The sequence below is a fragment of the Macaca thibetana genome, chromosome 14 (assembly GCF_024542745.1).
Source record: "Macaca thibetana thibetana isolate TM-01 chromosome 14, ASM2454274v1, whole genome shotgun sequence".
NCBI lineage: Eukaryota > Metazoa > Chordata > Mammalia > Primates > Cercopithecidae > Macaca > Macaca thibetana.
Window position 1 is genome coordinate 117,525,423 of NC_065591.1, and position 5,430 is coordinate 117,530,852.

Genomic DNA, 5,430 nt, shown 5'->3' on the forward strand with positions numbered 1-5,430 from the left:
CAGAACATACAGGTTTCAGGGAAACAATCATGTGTTCAATTTGGAGCCTTTTGAATTTGAGGTACCTGTATACTATTATCTAAATGTGTTCCCCCAGATTCATATGTTGAAACTTAATTGTTGGCCAGTGTGGTGGCTTATGCCTGTAATCCTAGCACTTTGAGAGGCCGAGGCAGGAGGATCACTTGAGGTCAGGAGTTCGAGACTAGCCTGGCCAACATGGTAAAACCCCATCTCTACTAAAAATACAAAAAATTAGCCGGGCATGGTGGCGCATGCCTATAGTCCTAGGTACTCAGGAGGCTGAGGCAGGAGAATCACTTGAACCCAGGAGGTGGAGGTTTCTATGAGCCAAGATTGCACCACTGCACTCTAGCCTGAGTGACAGAGTGAGACTCCATCTAAAAAAAGAAAGAAACTTAATTGTCAATATGATAGTATTAAGAGGTGAGAACTTTAGAAGCTGACTAAGTCATGAGGACAACCCTCATGAGCAAGCTTCATGACCTTATAAAAGGGCTTCAAGGAGTTAGCTAGCCCCTTCTGTCCCTTCTGCCATGGGAGGACACAGAGAGGTCACCATCTGTAAGGAGCGGGCACTTACCAGACCCTGAATCTATAGGCACCTTGAACTTGGATTTCCCAACCTCCAGAACTATGAGAAATAAATTTCTGTTGCTTAAAAAGTACCCAATCTAAGGCATTTTGTTATAGCAGCAGAAACAGACTAAGACACTATGGGGCCTCCAACCACAGATGTCCACTAGGTAGAGAACTCCAAGTGGAAATACGGATTTAAAAGTCATCAGCATAAAGTAGTATTTATACCATTAAAGTGGAAGCGATCTCTCAAGAAGAATATGGAACCAGAAAGTTGTAGCCAAGGATGGATCTCTGAAACTCCAATAACTAACGCCCCCAATTATCTTGATGAATTTGGAGCAAACGTTGTTTACTGAACTCAAGGTATGGGACTTGAGAAGGATGCTTGAAGAAGGTGGTGAAGGTTTGGAATAGTCATTAGGAAAAATGAGAGTTGAAAAATCAGAGAATTGATAAGTGATGCTGAGGTCCTGGCTGAGGTTGGAGACCATTAGTGTATAGTGATGGAGCTTGCATGATTATGTGGTTTTCTCCATCAAAATGTAATCATTCAGGTAGAAGGGGAAAAGCATAACACCAACCCAATTTTGAAGTTTTTCTGGGGGTTGTACAAGAAGGAAAATAACACATGGTATTGGTAAGAAAATATTTAAATCATCAATCATAGAATCCAGGCAGTGGAAAAGGTGGAAGAGGTTTGAGAAGTATAATAGACTGGAAGAAATGACAGATTAAAGAAAAGGAGATATGTATGAGATTAAAGAGCTGTTGTTACAGGATTGAGTAAGAAAGAACCAAGAGGTCTTTGATAATAACCAGAGTTTACCATTTCATTAGAATAGTTCCAGGAAATGATTGGATCTAGTATGCTAACCGGTGCTGGTAGATGATGTGGTGTAGCTATTTATGCCATCAGGGGACATATTGAAGGAACTGAGAGACTGATAAGTGAAATACCATGAGCCAAGTACTCAAGTCCTCAGGGATGAGGTGGGAAGGTTGTTAGATACTAAGTGACATTTAATACATTCCAGGCCTGAAGTAGGTGCTTTTATAATACTAAATACATGTTAAAATTGGTTCTCCAAGAATAACATAATAGAGTAACTAGAGTCCACAAACTTGTATCACATTCTGACTGTACCTTATTTGATGTCAGTCAAATAACTTAAACTCTTGGAGTCTTGATTTCGTCATTTGTAAAGTAGTAAGTGGCTTCATCATTTGTAAAGAGTAATAATACCTCATATAGAGTTGTTAATAGGACCTACTTCAGTGGTTTGCTGGGAGGATTAATTGAGATGATACACACAAAGCACTTAATACAGTGACTGGCAAGTAGCAAACACTGGATAAAAGCTATTTATAATAATAACAGTTACTGCTTATATATATAAGTTCCTTCTGTGCACTAAGTATTATTTTAAGCATTAGTCCCATTATTACAAATGAGAAAACTGAGATATGAAGTGCATTGACAATCAGTATCAGAGCTCATATTAAAACTCAGGTAGTCTGTGTCTAGAGGCTGAACTCTTAATTATTACACATTAATGTCTCCCTACAATAATGGGAAGTATTTTTATTAATATCACTTCAAATAAATTGATGAGTTAAAAAACTTTGGTTCTTTTTTAGCACCATCTGCTCGCGGTGCCACCTCCTGCTCCTCCTGCCACCACTGCCGCCTTGAGTCACTGCCTGCGCAGCTCAGGTCTCCTGGCTCCCCATACTGGCCGCCGATATTTGGAGTTCTTACAACATGGCAGACATTGACAATCTGAACTTGATCAAGATTTGGATGATGTTGAAGAAGTAAAAGAAAAAGAAACGAGTGAAGAAACAAAAATCAAAGCATGTCAGCTAACTGTTCAGATGATGCAAAAATCCTCAGATTCTTGCAGCCCTTCAAGAAAGACTTGATGGTCTGGTAGAAACACCAACAGGATATATTGAAAGCCTGCCTAGGGTAGTTAAAAGACGAGTGAATACTCTCAAAAACCTGCAAGTTAAATTAAATGTGCACAGATAGAAACCAAATTCTATGAGGAAGTTCACAGTCTTGAAAGGAAGTATGCTGTTCTCTATCAGCCTCTACTTGATAAGCGATTTGAGATTATTAATGCAATTGATGAACCCACGGAAGAAGAATGTGAATGGAAATCAAATAAAGAAGATGAGATTTTGGAGGAGTTGAAAGAAAAGGCCAAGATCGAAGATGAGAAAAAGGATGAAGAAAAAGAAGACCCCAAAGGAAGTCCTGAATTTTGGTTAACTGTTTTAAAGGATGTTGACTTGTTCAGTGATATGGTTCAGCAACATGATGAACCTATTCTGAAACACTTGAAAGATACTAAAGTGAAGCTCTCAGCTGCTGGCCAGCCTATGAGTTTTGTCTTAGAGTTTCACTGTGAACCCAATGACTATTTTACAAATGAAGTGCTAACAAAGACATACAGGATGAGGTCAGGACCAGATGATTTTGATCCCTTTTCTTTTAATGGATGAGAAATTACGGGTTGTACAGAGTGCCAGACAGATTGGAAAAAAGGAAAGGATGTCACTTTGAAAACTATTAAGAAGCAGCAGAAAAACAAGGGAAGTGGGACAGTTCGTACTGTGACTAACACAGTTTCCAGTGACTCTTTCTTTAATTTTTTTGCCCCTCCTGAAGCTCCTGAGAGTGGAGATGATGCACAGACCTCAAAAATAGGTCACTTTTTACGTGAGTGTATAATCCTAAGAGCAGTGTCATACTTGACTGGAGAAGCTATTGAAGTTGATGATGGTGTTTATGATGAAGAAGGTGAAGAAGCAGACAAGGTAATGTTTACCAAATGAGCAAATAATTCTCTCTGTGTTTAACACATTGAGAAGCAAATTGAATGACTTATGTATTCCTTTGCTATAATTATTCTATGATTTGGAATAAAAACATTTTGGAAAATATGATTTTAGAATTCTACAGCCAAACAATATATGTATAAATTTTCAATAAATAAATTGCAAAAAAAAAAAAAAAACCACACAAACTTTTGTTGAGCACGTTTTAGGTATAAGGCCCAAAATTAAAGACATACAAGGAAATACCTGTATTAAGAACATCTTGGCTGGGCGTGGCGGCTCACAACTGTAATCCCGGCACTTTGGGAGGCCGAGGCAGATAGATTGCTTGAGCCCAGGAGTTCAAAACCAGCCTGTACAACATGGTGAAACTCTGTCTCTACAAAAATTATAAAAAATTAGCCGGGTGTAATGGCATGCACTTGTAATACCAGCTATTCAAGAAGCTGAGGTAGGAGGATCGCTGGAGCCCAGGACACAGAGGTTACAGTGAGCCACGATCGCGCCACTGTGCTCCAGTTTAGATGACAGAGTGAGACCCTATCTCAAAAAAGAAAAAAGAAAAAGAAAAACATCTTATGTGGCCTCATCAGACTCTCTTAGCTTCACCTGTCTCCAAGACCCTGCAGTGACCCACTCAGTATCCCTCGCACCATTTCTAGGCACTGCAGAGCTTGAAATCTGGCTCCTCCAGGAGCTTCTGAGAGGGCTGAGCAACACAACTCAAAAGTATAGTGTGAGACCAGGCGTTTTGGCTCACACTTGTAATCCCAGTGCTGTGGAAGGCCAAGGTAGGTGGATTGCTTGAGCCCAGGAGTTCAAGACCAGCCTGGGCAATATTGAGAAACCCCATCTCTACTAAAAAAAAAAAAAAAAAAAAAAAAAAAACAAGAAGAAAGAAAGTGCAGTGTGTTATCCCCCCTATGTGAGGAGGGAAGGGGGGCAGGGCAACAGATAAACTCCTTCTCCCATTCTCTATCCATGGACTGCTCCAAGGCATGGCTTGTCCACACTACTTGTCTGTAACCATCCCTCGTGGCCAAGCAGAAGCACCTATTGAGGGCCCAGATGGGTGTCATGTGACTTGTCAAATGCAATGGCCTCATAACAGTGCATCGCCTTGCATCTGTTTCCCAACTTTTTCTATGCTATTTCCTTTTTCCCTTACTCTCACCTGTGATTGACCAGCCTCTGTTTATTAGAAACTCTTTGTTATAAACCTAAAGAGTTTATAATAAAGCTTTAGAAAGTTTAGGCCTATGTATATATAAAACAAGTAACAGTGCAAGTCACTAGCTGATATACACCAAATGAGAGGAATACAGCCAGGCACAAGTTTGAGGTCCAGCCTGAATGTTATTAACCAGTTAATTTTGTATTTTCTGTGCCTCAGTTTTCTCATATATAAACTATAGATAGTGATATGTGTGTTGCACTTTCATACATTGCTGGTGGGAATGAAAAATGGTATGACCTCCAGGGAAGAAAATTTGACAATATTTATCAAAATGTAGCATGCTTTTACCCTTTGATCCTGCAGCTCGAGTCTGGAAATTTGCCCTATGGATACTCTTGCATTCATATGAAAAATCCACTCACTGTATTGTTGTTTATAGCAGATTCGAAATAATACAGGCGTCCACCATCAAGAACTACATCCACACAATGGAATACTGTGCCACTGAGAAAAGAAAAGGGAAGTTCTCAGAGAACTGCTATGGAAGGTACTCTAGAATAAATGGAAAAGAAAAGAGGAAGAAAGAGAGAGAGAGGTACAGGACATCTTACGGGCAGTATTATGCTCTAATTTCTAAGAGGTAGAAAATAAGAGTATATATTTGTGTTTACTGATTTTTGTGTGTGTGTGTGTGTAAACAACCACTAGAAGGAACCAAAGAAGACCTCTTTCCACTTTTTTTTTTTTTTTTTTTTTTTTAAGACAGGGTCTCATTCTGTTGCCCAGGCTGGAGTGCAGTGGCATGA

General features: G+C 39.6%; 1 pseudogene across 1 annotated transcript; it reads left to right on the forward strand.

Moving 5' to 3' along the window:
- The first annotated feature begins 431 nt into the window (after positions 1-431).
- Positions 432-3,565, forward strand: LOC126936551 (nucleosome assembly protein 1-like 1; annotated as a pseudogene). Its single transcript, XR_007719442.1, has 2 exons — positions 432-447; positions 2,298-3,565. The product of XR_007719442.1 is annotated as a nucleosome assembly protein 1-like 1 (transcript).
- The last annotated feature ends 1,865 nt before the right edge of the window (positions 3,566-5,430 follow it).